At 36.4% G+C, this 14,783-nt stretch overlaps 1 protein-coding gene and 1 non-coding gene across 7 annotated transcripts in view; one reads left to right on the forward strand and one right to left on the reverse strand.

The window, feature by feature from the left end:
• NOL4 (nucleolar protein 4) overlaps positions 1 to 14,783 on the reverse strand; it is a 313,852-nt gene that overhangs the window by 248,272 nt on the left and 50,797 nt on the right. The gene's annotated exons all lie outside the window — the stretch shown is intronic.
• Positions 2,780 to 2,888, forward strand: LOC130045571 (U6 spliceosomal RNA). Its single transcript, XR_008795560.1, has one exon. It is a non-coding gene; the product is annotated as a U6 spliceosomal RNA (small nuclear RNA).

Consider the following 14,783-nt stretch of genomic DNA (forward strand, 5'->3'; position numbering starts at 1 on the left):
TAAAACTTCCACAAGCAAACAAATTTTTTTCAAAGTGTACCAGATCCAAGACATAAAACAAAAGTCAATAAATGAAACTGAAATCAAATTTTATATCACTTCTCATAGAAATTGAGTAAAATCATAAATAAAAGTAGAGAAATTTTAGAAATCTACAAAGATAAAAAAATTAATCAGCATGTTAAAAATCATAGGTCAGAGGCATCAAAAGAAAATTTTTGAAACTGGAACTTAGAAGGATAATGATTTTAACAGACTTAAAAAAAATAAGATATCTATCTTTACATTTAACTAGAAAAGCAGTCTTATATTAAGTAGAAGAAATTTTTTAAAAGGAAAACAAATGCACTAATGGGAGCAGAAGAAAAGCAAAAACATCTACTAAAGCAAAGGAAAATTTTTGAAAGGGTTTAATGATAAATTCTAGCTTTAATGATCATAATTAAAAGACATAACAAATTAAGTCAAAAATAAAATTCTCTATTGTGGCACTTTGACCTTCAAAAATAGTATAGAATATAGTCTATTCTATTAGAATTTATGTTAACAAATCAAGTAACTATATAAAGAAACAAATGTAAGAAATACTTTTCACAAGAAAATTCCAGGCCCAGAAGGCCATTAAACTGAACATTCAACATGTTAAGGTAAATTTATTTCAAATTATTCCAGACAACAGATGACAACACACTTCTCAAATCATTTCACAAAGTCCCCTTACTGCAATGTCAAAAATATAACACAACTATAAACCACTACTTTTTATGAACAAGAAATTAAAATGTCAAGAAAGTACTAGAAAATCAAATCAACACTGTGCACAAATTATATACTATAATCAGTTAGGTTAATCCCAGATAAGCCAGGCAAAATTGATTTAACACAAGAAAGTGAATTAATGTCATATAGTACTTCAATTGAATAATGCACAATGCCATACTGTTACCTCAATCAAAAAAAAAAAAGCATTCAACATTAACTGGCCATTCTTCACTGACAAAAACTCTTAGTAAGTTTGATAATAAAAGGATTCTTTCAATCACATATGGAGCATCTCCAAAAATTTGAGAGTAAGAGTTAAAGAAGAAGACTCTGCAGTGTTCCCCAAAATAAGAGATTTAGAGAAGCAGCTGTGCAGCCTCAGATGCAAGGAGAGAGCGCTTTTCTGTTCACTTCAAGAATGCAGGTTCTGGGACTGGAGTGATAGCACAGTGAGTAGGGAGTTTGCCTAGCATGTGGCCAACTGGGTTCAATTCCCAGCATCCCATATGGTCCCCTCCCCCTCAGCACCACCAGGAGTGATTTCTGAGTGCCAGGGAGTAACCTCTGTGCCAGGAGTAACCTCTGTGCATCACCAGGTATGACCCTCCCCCCAAAAAGCAGAATACTCAATGGGTTTTCATTTTGTTATTTTTCTTCCTGAAAAGGGGGCCATACCCCAGAAGCACAAGGACTTAATGCAGAACCCAGCAGCTTGGAGCAGAAAAGTGAACGGACTATGCGTTGATCCAGGCCATCAAGTCTGCCGGAGGGGAAAGGGTGTTGCCCCATTCGCCCTCTCCTCTCTGGAAAGAAAGATGGCGGCCACATGGTAGCCTTGTGGATAGCAGGTATGAGCCGGGAGTGTGGGGGCGACTAAAACCTCATGGGAAGGGGGGCGTTTCGCTCCGCCCTTCACGCCCTACCGAGGCCACCGGTTGCCCCCCGCGAGCGGCTCTCCAGCACGGCCACGACTCCAGAACACAGAAACCAATTTCTTAACTATCTGACTTTCAGTAGAAATACCTCCAGGGTCAATAGGTAAAATAGCCTAAATCCAAAACCAACATTTAATTCTTGAACCCAGCTGTAGAAAGCAAATCACTTCACAATGCTTTTTCAGCATGTCTGATTTGGGGGGGGGGGGTAAACTCTAAAAAATAGTGGTGAATCTTTTATTGAAACAATGAATCAAATCAAAGCAGATAGAGTGTTAACTAGAATTCATCTGCCTCACAGGGACGGGAAGGGGTGGGGGTGGGGTTTTATTGGGGTTCTTCATGGTAAAAAATAAGTATTGGTAAAGGGAAATGTGGTTGATATTTGCATGACTGAGACATAAACCTGAAAGCTTTGTAACCTTTCCCACAGTGATTCAATAAATAAATAAAAAAAAGGGGGGGCCATAGGCCAAATATGTTTGGAATCTCTAATTCTAATCATTTCTTGTTCACAGTTTATTGGAGGTTCAAGTTAGGAAAGTCAGACAGAAAGAAGAAAGGTCACCTAGATAAGGAAGCAAATCTACCCCTGCTCACAGTTAACATAATCTTCCATATAGATATTGTTATGGACACATGGTATTTGTTAAAACTAAGAATTGATTCCACATAATTAAGATCCAAATTCAATATACAAAATCCAATTATATTTCTGTTCACTAGAAATGATCAAAAAAGGGAAAACATATTTCATTTACAATGGCACCAACAAGACACAAACCTAGGTATAGATTTATATATAAATTTAACAAAAAAGTACAAGATTTATACACTAAAAAACTCCAAACATTATTATGAAAGTTTTAATTCACCCAAATAAATCAGAGGCATCCTATGCCGTGGATCAAAAAGCTTAATATTGCTAAAATGGTATTATTTAAAATAGTTTATAGATGCAAAGGAATCTCTATTAAAATATTAACTAGTGTTTTATTTCCAGTCATTGACAACTTCTATTTCATATGTAAATACAAGGTACTAAGAATAGTTCAAATAATCTTTTAATAGAAAAATTTAGTATAATTGCCTCATCAACATATACACTCAAATTGGAAGGACAAAGAGAAGATTAATAATAAGCCCCTGCACAAGGATTACACAAAAATCTGTGTAGTCTTTCATATTTTTCTGTAGTCAAAGGAGAAAGAACAGATATCAGATGATTTCACTCAGCTGTGATATGCAGAGAAACAAACACCAAAAAAAGCTAAAAGACCATATTAAATGATGACAAACCCTGACTGCAGAGTTGAGAAGACTAAGTAGGGGAGAGTAGGTGTAGGTCTAGTGTTGAAGTGAGTAGTTCTGAACAACAAAATCATAGGAGATAAAATGAAACAAAGTAGGAATATTTCAAGTGCCCCAGGGCAACAGAAACTGCAAACTGTTCTTGAGTAGATAGGGATGAGGGGACAATAGGATGCTGGCTGGGGTAGTGTCCTCCAACAATGGTGGAGAGAAGACAGGCTGGTGGAGGGTGTGGTGGGGTAACGCTCTATTCATAAAACCCTATTAGTAACAGCATTCACAACCACAATACTTTAAAGTTTTTAGAAGATGAAACTAAGGATGCGACCTCAACAAAAATAATTAAATAATTAAAATTAAAAAACCAACATGGAGGTCTCCTACATCCTGATTTCAAAACATACTTTCATCTAATGAAAATCATAATAAGGACATCCATCATGAGACTGGCATGAACATAGATAGGATTTATCAAAGGAGTAGGATTGTGATTTCACAGATAAACCCTTACACTTATTTTCAATTCACTTTTAACTGAAGTGTAAAGAGAGTGCACAGGGGTTAATGCAGTTTTTCAGCAATGGCTCTAAAACAACTGGATTTCTAGGAGCAAGTCAATGAAATCAGAGGCTAGTGAGAAGTTGTATATGTGGGGCCAGACTTCAAATCTTGGCTCCAGATGGTTCCCCCACACACTGCTAGCTGGAAGTCCCCACCATCTCTCTGGGAAGCAGCATCACAATAGCACTCAGGAGCACTAATCCATCCCATCTGCACAGGTGGGCTGAGTAGCAACCAGTGTTCCCCATCTCCCTTGTATATTTCTAGAGAGGCCCCCTAAGAAGAATAAAATCAAATTCCTACCTTATACAAAATATGAAAAAAATTTGTATCACTGTTCTAAACATAGAAGCTAAAAATATAAAATTCTTGTAAGTCCCCAAAGTGTTTACAGCCTTGGATAAAATAAGGTCTTCTTAAGGATGATACAAAAAAGGAAAGCAAATTAAAAAGCTGTACAAACTGTACAGGATCAGAAATTACACTCACATTTATGACAAAAATGAAAATAGTTGAAAAATATCTTTATTCTTATGTTCTATACTGCTTTGTGTAAAATAGCAAGGCACAGAAACAACTTAAGTATTCAACTTTATACAAATGGATAAAGGAAGTGTGAAATGTAAATAATGGAATATTAACTAACCATAAAAAGATTAGATTCTGCCGTTTGTGACAGAATATCTAAACCCTTACAGCATGATGCTGTTAAATAAGTCACATAGAGACAGGAAGATAAAGGGCTATGGTTCATGCGTTGCACGCCAGATGTCCAAGTTTGGACCCTGAAACACCAATCCCAAAACAGTTCCTTAAGAACCTCAAGGTGGTAGGAAAACAAAAATAAATTAAAGATATATAGAAAAGTATTATAACCTAACCTACATATGTGTAATATATACACGGATTATATATAAACATGTAAATATGTATGTACAAACATATACATATATACATATACAAAATCCTGGTTCATGGAGAAGACATTAGTGGTTGCCAGACACAGGTTACTTCTGGGTAGTGAGTGAAACAGTGAAGGTGGTCAAAAAGTGCAATTTGGACCAGGGAGATAGGTCAGAGCAGGAACACATATCTTGTGTTCAAAATAAATTGTGAGTATGTGGTTGATGAATGCTAATTAGACATCTTTTAACACATGCCAGATAATGAACTCAGGGTCTCACACATAAGAGACAACTGTTCTACCAGCATACTAGACTAACTTTGCTGATTACTTTACAATGTTTACATATAAAATTTAATAGTTATAAAAATTAAGTTTTAAATATACATTTCTCTATAGAAGCTCAGTAACAAGTACAAGAGAAAAAGGATCAACAATATTTGTAATCAGAAAAATTCAAATAAAAACTTCAAAGACATACTATTTCATGCTCACTGAGGATTGTTACAATCAATAACTGTTGGACTGGAGTGATAGTATAGCGGGTAGGGTGTTTTTACCTTGTACACGGCCAACCCGGGTTCAATTCCCAGCATCCTGTATGGTCCCCTGAGCACCGCCAGGAGAAATTCCTGAGTGCAAAGCCAGGAGCAACCCCTGTGATCACCGGGTGTGACCCAAAAAGCAAAATAACAATAATAATAATAATAATAACTGTTGAAGACATGTAGAACTCAGAGTTATCACACATCACTGCTGGGAATGTAAAATCATGCGGTTTCTTTGGAAATGGCATGGCAGAAACTTGCAAAATTAAACACAGACTTTCCAGAAGATTTAGTAAACCCACACTTATGAAAAATATATAAGAAAAATTGAAATAAACATCAACATAAATGTATTATAAAAACATATATACTGAATGATTTATTTACACTATCCATAAGAAAAAAACTTAAAAGATTAATGGTTGATTGGAATGTTCTGCCTCAATATACTTTAAAGATTCATGTCTGATCTCAAGGTCTTTGATCAACTTTGAGTTGACTTTTGGTAAGGTGTTAGATATTAATCAAGCTTTAATTTCTTGCATGTAATTATCCAAATCTCCCAACACCATTTTTTGGAAAGGCTACATATATTCCATTTCATATTCTCACCTCTTTTGTCAAAAGCTAGCTTACTACATATATGGGGTCTATCCTTGAATATTCTATTCTGACCCATAGGTCCAAGAGTCCTTCTTTATTCCAGTACTGTGCTGTTTTGATTATGATGGCTATAAAATATAGATTGAAGTAGTGAGATTCCTTCCATTTTCTTGATTTTTAGAATGGTTTTGACTATGCAAGGTTTTTTATGATTCCACACAAACTTTATAATTGACTGTGCTCAGTCCCTGAGAGACATTTTCTAAATTTAGATACATATTACACTGAATCTATATAGTAGTTTAGGTAAGGTGGCTATTTTTGAGGTCATTTTGACAATATTGTCTTCTAATACAGAATTATGGAACGTTTTTCCATTTCCTGAGGTGGTTTTTCATTTCTTTCTTTAGTGTTTTTAAGAAGTCTTAATTGTATCTGTGTCTCACCTCTTTAGTTAAGTTGATTCCTAGGTGCTTGATATTTTTTGACAGTGCTTTAAATCGGACGGGCTCTTTGATCACTTTCTCCTCTGATTCACTATTTATACAAGGAATGCAATCAATTTTTGTGTATAGAATTTGTAGCTGGCCACTTTGTGTGTTGGTTTATTTTTTTTCTAGGAGCTTTTGTTTGGACTCTTTAGGGTCCTCAATGTATATCATCATGTCATTTGCAAATAGAGATCATTTGACTTCCTCATTTCAAATTTGTATCCCTTTTGTTTCCTTTTCTTGCCTGATTGCTGTTGCCATGACTTCTAATACAAAGTTGAATAAGAGTGAGAACATTGGACATCCTTGTCTTGTGCCTGATTTTAATAGGATTGTTTTCAGTTTTTCATCATTAAGAATAGTATTGGTGGGACTGAAGCACAAAGAGGAGAGGACATTTGTCTTGCATGTGGCCCACACAGGTTTAATCCTTGGCATACCATAAGGTGCCCCAAGCACCAACGGGAGTAATCTCTGAGTACAGAGCCAGAAGTAAGCCCTGAACATTACTGGGTATACCCACAAAAACAACAGTAACAAAAATATTGGCCATGGGTTTTCATAGATAGCTCTTACTAACTTGAGGAAGTCACAGTCTATACTTACTTTATTGAGGCTTTTTTTTATCATGAATATGTATTGGATCTTATCAAAAGCTTTCTCTATAAAGAACTCCAACAATACAATGCCATTGACAAAGGCTACAGAACCAAACTAAACAAATGGGACTACGTCAAACTTAAAAGTTTCTGTCTGGCAAAAGAAACACTGGCTAAAACTAAATGACAGTTGAGGGGGAGAAAATATTCACACTCAATGCATCAGATAAAGGGTTGATAGTCAGGATCTATAAAGTACTCAAAAAGATCAAAAACAACAACAACAACAACAAAACTCTAAGAGTCTCATCAAAAAATGGGGAGAGGATATGAATAGACAATTCTCTGAGGAAGATCAAGTGACAGCCAACAAGTACAAGAAAAACTGCTCATAATAACTCATTATTGGGGAAACCCAAATCAAAATGACAATGAGATATCATCTTAGACCAGTGAAAATGGCACATATCAAAAATACTGGGAAGAATCTCTGTTGGCAAGGAGATGGTCAAAAAGTAACCCTCACGCACTGCTGGTGGGAATGTTGTCTGATCTAATCCCTATGAAAATTGAACATACACAGTAAACTTAGAATAGAGCATCCATATGACCCAACAATTCCACTTTTGGGCCTCTATCCATGGGACAGAAAAACATCTATTCAAAAGAATGTAGAAACACATTCACTGCAGCACACTGTACAGTAGCTAAGATTTGGAATCAACCTAGATGGTCAATGATAAATAAGTGGATCATGAAGGTATGGTAATATATACACAAGGAATAATAGAGCCAAATATCCAAACTATAGAGTCAACAGGACTGAAATCAAGAAATCTGAACTTCAACAAGCAAATTTGATGTCTGTCAAGAGGGGAGGCTTGGGGGAAGGGGAGAGGAAAGATGGGAGAGAGATTGGGAACAATGGGATTGGTGGATAAAAGTTGACACCGGTGGGACTGGTGCTATTATCTAAGATACTATCTGGTGTATTATCCAAAACTGAACTATGAATAACTGGAAATCATGATGCTTAATAAGAATTTAAATTTAACGTTTCTAAAATTTTTAATAGAATCGTGGTTGCTTAGATTGGAAAAGAGAGAATAATAAAAGACAATTAATGCAACAAAGTGTCTTTAAAAGGGACAAAATACTCTAAAGTCAGATTATGGTGATACATTCTGCAAATATACTAATGACAGTGAACATAAACTATAAATGAGTGATTTATATAAAGCATGAATTTTTATATAAGTAAAACAGTTTAATAGATAAGTATATGTTATAAAATTTAATTCTATAAAGAATTCACTTAATCACTTAACTTCCCGTTAGTCGTCGATTTGCTCGAGCGGGTGCCAGTAACATCTCCATTTGTCCCTGTCGCGTGCTAGTGTAGCCCAATGGCATCTGTTCGCTCCAGGAAAATGAAGGGCCACAAACCGATTGTTCATGATCTTGACGAAGAAGTCTGACCATCTGGAAGGTGGGCGGCCACGTGGTCTTTTGACATCCTGTGGAATCCAGTCAGTAACAGCTCTAGTCCAGCGGTCGTCTTTAAATCTCATTACGTGACCAGCCCATCTGATTTTCTACACCTTGGCAAATGAGACAGCGTCCCTGATTCTTGATCGTCGACTGATGTCAGAACTCTGGATTCTTTCTCTCATTTGAGTGAAACGTGATATTCAAGCATAGCTCTTTCTATTCTTCTTTGGGAGACCTGAATAGCGTTCTCATCTTGTTTGCGTAGGGCCCAGGTCTCTGAGGCATATGTTAATGCAGGAAGAACAGTGGAATCAAAGAGATGTGCCCGGAGCCGTAGGTTCTTCGTCCTCTTAGCTATTTCTTCGACGTTCTTGATGACGTTCCAAGCCACTCTCTTCCTCCTGCGCAGCTCGGGTGCCAGGTCATTTGTCATGTTGACCTCTTGACCTAGGTACACATAGCTGTTGCATTGGAGATGGTCGTTCCATTGAGAGCGAATGGGGCGTCAGGAACGAGGCAGTTTCTCATAAACATTGTCTTCGTAAGATTCAGCTGTAGTCCTACCTTTCCACACTCATGGTCAAAGTCGGCCAGCATTTGTGCCGCTTGGCTGATGTTTGGTGTTATTAAAACAATGTCATCAGCAAAGCGGAGGTGGTGTAGTTGCCGACCATCTATCTTCACTCCCATTCCTTCCCATTCCAGTCATCGCATGATGTTCTCGAGGGTGGCACTGAAGAGTTTCTGTGAAATGGTATCACCCTGCCGCACCCCTCTCTTGACATCAACGATCACTTCTTTGTAGAATGGTGAGATCCTGGTAGTGAATCCGCAATACAGCTCACGGAGGATCCTGATGTATTGGACTTGAATGCCCTGATTGGCTAGAGCTTCCGCCCGCACGGAAGAGCCTGGCAAGCTATCTGCTGTGTATTCGATATGCCAAAACCAGTAACTACATCATAAAGAATTACAGTGTGCAATTTATATAATAATTTTATTGCAAGTTTCATATAGAGCATAGATTTTTCACTATCTTTTTTTTGCTCTTTGTGCCATGCCGCTGATGCACAGGGGTTACTCCTGGCTCATGCATTCAGGAATTGCTCTTGTCAGTGCTAGCTCAGGAGACCAGATACAATGTTGAGAATTGAACCCAGGTCAGCCGTATATATGCAAGGCAAATGCCCTATGCACTGTGCTATCCAGGTCCTGGAAAACTATCCTTGACTTTAGTTACACTTTTGTTTATCTAGCCAAACTAAGGTTTATGTTTAAGTAAAATGTGTTAAATGATGTTTGGAAATTTCTTACCCAATAGAATTTATAGGGAATTTTGTTCATTATATAATTTATTATCTAACTATTTCTTTTTCTGCAAAATTCATAACATATATAATTTTGTTCAAATTTATTAAATATATAACTTTCTTTAACAATAAAGACAAAACAATAATGAATCCAGCCCTTGTATGTGTACTGATTTTTGTGATATGCTATGGCAATTTTCAAGCCACATTCGTGAAATGACTGAACCTGGAGTTGGATAGAGTGTTTTCACAATACTGATACTATAGACTATATAAAGCCTATAATATATATATATATACATATATAGTACATCATATTAAGAGCACATTGTACTCAATTAAGCATTGACATATTTTAAATATACATTAAGTCTATATATTTAACCTTAAAAAAAGTATTTTTACAAATGACTGAGTTCCTTAATATTATGTGAACTTTCTCTTTTAGCTAGTTCCAGATATCATCGTTCCATGTCATTTAAGATGAGTATGTATTTGACGAATTAAGTGAATGGTTTATGCCATGGTTCCTTGGTGAACTACTATCACAAAATACCTCAGAAAATAAGTAAAATAAAGTAAAGGCCCTCCCATTGATCATCGATTTGCTCGAGTGGGCCCAGTAACGTCTCCATTAGAGACTTTGTTGTTACCGTGTCTGGCATATCGAATATGTCACAGGGAGCTTGCCAGGCTCTGCCGTGCGGGCGAGATACTCTGGTAGCTTGCCGGGCTCTCCGAGAGGGGCGGAGGAATCGAACTCGGGTCGGCCATGTTGGCTGCGTGCAAGACAAATGCCCTACCGCTGTGCTATCGCTCCAGCCCCTCAGAAAATAAGAACTGATTCATTGATTAAACATGCTATTTAAAATATAGCTATTACTGAAAAAACCTTTTATTAAATATAATATGACAAAGTTAATCAAACTTAAAAATTTAGGTCACAATGGCAGATTTATGTTCAAAACTGACTGACTTCTTAAATGTGATTATTGTATTATATTAAGGTAAAGGTAAAGGTAAAGGCCCTCCCGTTGATTGTCGATTTGCTCTAGCGGGCCCAGTAACGTCTCCACTGGAGACTTTGTTGTTACTGTGTTTGACATATCAAATATTCTCAGTAGCTAGCCGGGCTCTCCGAGAGGGGCGGAGGAATTGAACTCGGGTCGGCCATATTAAAACACTGAGATTATAGTAAAGAAAAATAATAGGTAAGTTCAGTATTAGTCACCCTTATTTAACTTTCTGCTAGTGGACTAATTTCCAATTGAACAGATGCTACATAATAATTTAAGTCAATCATATAAAATATAGAACTGAGATATCAAACTGAGATACTAATATTACAATGAAATAAAACAAAATTTATGTAAAATACTGACATAAAATTCTTCATGTCTATTTTTTGCCCTACAAGATCTACTTTGTATTGATTTTTACATTGTTACATTTTTAATTCAATTTTTTTTAAATTATTCATTTTTAATTGTGATATGAAGTCATATAAGGAAGAACAGATGAGAGGAAACAGAATCATTATGGAGTAGCTTTCTCTCCTACAATCTTTTCTGGCCATGAATCTTCACTCAAAACTTTATCTCCTAGGGAGATAATATGGCAAGACATGGATAGACACTGACACTAGCCTTCGCTCAAACATACTACTGAGAATAAAAGACAATAGTTAATGAAAATTCATCACTTAAAAAGTGATAATTGAGGGGCTAGATTTTGAGAAATCAAATATACCATCCACTGAAATATTTTATTTTAATTACAATAGAGAATTCAAATTTAAATCAACCTATCATATTTACTGTCTAGAAATCAATGAATGGTAATAATTATCAACTTTTGTTCCTCACCTGTTATCAGAAATATATCCTGACTGGAAAAACATCATCATCAACTAGTTAATAAAATTTTAGTAAAATATTTAGAAAGAAAATGTATAAAGGACCATCACAACATAGGCACAACACAAAACAACAAAATAGTAAAGAAAAACTAAGAGATACATTCCATTCATTTTCAACACTCCTAAACTGAAGAATTTACAAAGATCACCTATAAACGACTGCATATATATTTTTCTAGTACGTTTAGATGCTTAAAAGTATTGACAGGTCATTTGTTCCACTCTCCGACCCAGCAATGGGGAACAGAAGCAGAGGAGTCAGTTTGTGAAAACTAAAAGGCATCAAGAACATGGTTCACCATAGCGATATAAGGACACCAGGGAGGCTTGAAATACAGTTCATGATGATAGCTATATTCATGAAGCTCCAAATGGGGAGGTACAAGATCCAAAATGGGAAAGTACCAGAAGTGCAGGTGTTGGCAAGTGATAGGAAATTACTTCTAGTATATTTCTAGTATGATAATTCAGTTTGATTAAAAAATAATAATAAGTTAGACGATTCCCTTCCTTGAAGAAATGCAGTCTACAAGCTATGGGGTTGTATGTCTGTTTGTTTGTGGGGAACAGCCACAAATGCTCAGAGCTTATTCCTGGATCTCCCCACAAGGATCACTCCTCCTGAGGCTCAGCTGATCATATGTGGTGCCAGGGATTGATCTAAGTCAACTTTAGGTAAGGCCAACTTTTCAGTCTGTTGTGCTCTCACTCCAGCCCCTATCACTAAAAGTTTTTTCTTTTTTTTTTTATAAAAGTATAAAGAATACTTTTAAAGTATAAAAGTGACTATTGCACTAAGTATGAGAAAGCTAACTAGTGATTTTTAATCTTGACTATGTATTAGAATTGAAATAAAACTTTAAAAATGAACTGATAAAGGTTAAACTTAGGTCACAATGGCAGATTTATGGGGAAAAAATATAAAATAGTCTAGACTCTTATCCCAAAGAATAAGATTTAATAGCTCATAGGTGAATGTAGACAATTTTATCCATCTCCTTTAATGATGTTAATGTAGAACAAAGGTTGGAAAATCAGTTCATAGAAAATGAAAAAGAATGCTCGGGTAGCCAGATTGTGGCCACAACGTCCGACTCAGTAATACAGTATTGCTCTTACAGTCAGTGAGAACCTATTCAAGGATTTTCAAAGTCAAAATTTCAAAATTAGATCAGTACTTGAAAACAACAACCAGATTAGTAAAATTACAGATTAAACAAGGGAGGCAGTGGCAAGAGAGGGAAAGAATGCTGGAGAGAAAACTTGTGAAGGTAAGATTCAGCCATTGTTAGTGAATAACTGTAAGGGTGAGTTGAAGAAATATACAAATAGGCTGAAAAGGAGGCAAAGATATAAATGAAGCAAAAGAAGCAGGGCATTTAAGAGAAAGAGGAAAGAGAGAAACTACCAGATGAAGCAGAAACTATGGGGCTGATGGAGTGAGCCATGAAAGCCACGCTAACCTTGCAAGGTGTTCAGGTGGAGTGCAAGCTAGAGGGCTGAAAGGGGGTCCTTCATTCTTGTGCGCAGTGTGATTACTCCCAGTTTGCACACAGGAAGCTGGATAGAAAATAAGTAACTTTCTCCAGTCACTGAATTGTGCTGGAACATAAGCCCAGGCTTCAGGGCTCAAAGCATTTATTCCCTGTGGAGAGAAAAGAGATGTGAAAATGGAATTGCCACTCTCACTCAGGCAGAATTGCGCTAATTTTCACAGTGGCTTGCTGTAGCCCTAAACTCTTTTTAATCTTAGAGAAGATCCTAGTGTTTTACCGTCAAAGGTTTGGTTCACTCATTTATCTACAAACACCAACAAAACATCTGTGAGAAATGTAAGTAGATACGCACAAGAAAGAAACCACAGAAGATATCTACATACACACACATATATATGATAGTTTTTGTTCATAAACAAATATATAAACTATATAACAGTTTTTGTTTATAAACCAAATTATATTAGTTTTTGTTTATAAATCAAATTTGAAACTTTTAATCTGCACCAGTCATACCTAACATCTAGAGGATTTGAGTAAGTATTTTTTGGAAGGGAAAGCAACAACAGGTCTCTTAGAATTCTAAGCCTAGAACTGGGTATCAGCGGTTCATTTGGACAAAAAGGGAAAAAACTAAAACCAGAAAATTCGATTCTTCTTCTTTCCAAAATTGATGATTTACTCAGAGAGTGGCACTGAATTCCAAGTTTAAGTTTCCTCAATGAAAAGATAATTACAATTTTTATGTAGAATATTCATCCCTCCTGCAGCACAAACAAAAGTCCAAGTTTCTGGGAGGCCAGTTGCTGCCAACAGAAAGAAGTCTGGAGAAACACTGCTTTGCCATATGCTCACACACTGGCAAATGAGCTTTACTTGTCAGATGTTTGCTCCTACAAGGGGAAACTTTCCCCACCTCCCTGAAACACGTTATTGCTGCTCTGGAAGTTAGCACTGTTAGCACTGTCTTCCCATTGTCCTGCCGGCCCAGTAATGTCTTCATTGTGAGACTTGTTGTTACTGTGTTAGGCATATTGAATATATCACTGGTAGCTTGCCAGGCTTTGCCATGCGGGCGGGATACTCTCTGTAATTTGCCCAGCTCTCCGAGATGGGCGGAGGAATCAAACCCGGGTTGGCCGCATGCAAGGCAAATGCCCTACCCACTGTGCTACTGCTCCAGCCGGGTCTGGAACTATAAATAATATTTAATGTAACAAGGCATAGTCATTACCTAAAAAACTAGTAAAGTCCTTTTATATCTTAGTTACCAGATCATGACACATAAGTTTCAGAGATCCTAATAATCAGAGAAAATTTATTATAAATAATTAATAGATCACTATATGGTGTACATGGCCTTAACCCACAGTATATGAGGTTACTGGAAAAGACATAACAGTATACCAATAATCTTTGAAAGACTTTAAAGTTAAGATGTCAATCTTCTAAGTCATATTTCCTCCAACAAAAGACTTTATTAGGGGCTGAGCGATAGCACAGAGGGTAGGGCATTTGCCTTGCATTACAGACCTGCATTTGATTCCCAGCATCCCACATCATCCCCCGAGCACCTCCAGGAGTAATTCCTGAGTGAAGAGCCAGGAGTAACCCCTGTGCATTGCTGGGTGTGACCCAAAAAAAAAAAGAAAAAAAGAAAGAAAGAAAAAAAAAGTACTTTATTATAGCACAATCCTGAAAGTACTTGACTGAGTTAGTTAAATAAGGCCACAAGCAAAATAATGGTAATAATAAATGTCATTATATTATTATTATATGACCTAATAAAGAAGTTACAAAGATCATTCACCTATAAATCTATCAGAAAAGCTGTGACAGAATTTCACTGAAAAG

This window comes from Sorex fumeus, unplaced genomic scaffold, assembly GCF_029834395.1.
Source record: "Sorex fumeus unplaced genomic scaffold, SorFum_2.1 ptg000128l, whole genome shotgun sequence".
Taxonomy (NCBI): Eukaryota; Metazoa; Chordata; class Mammalia; order Eulipotyphla; family Soricidae; genus Sorex; species Sorex fumeus.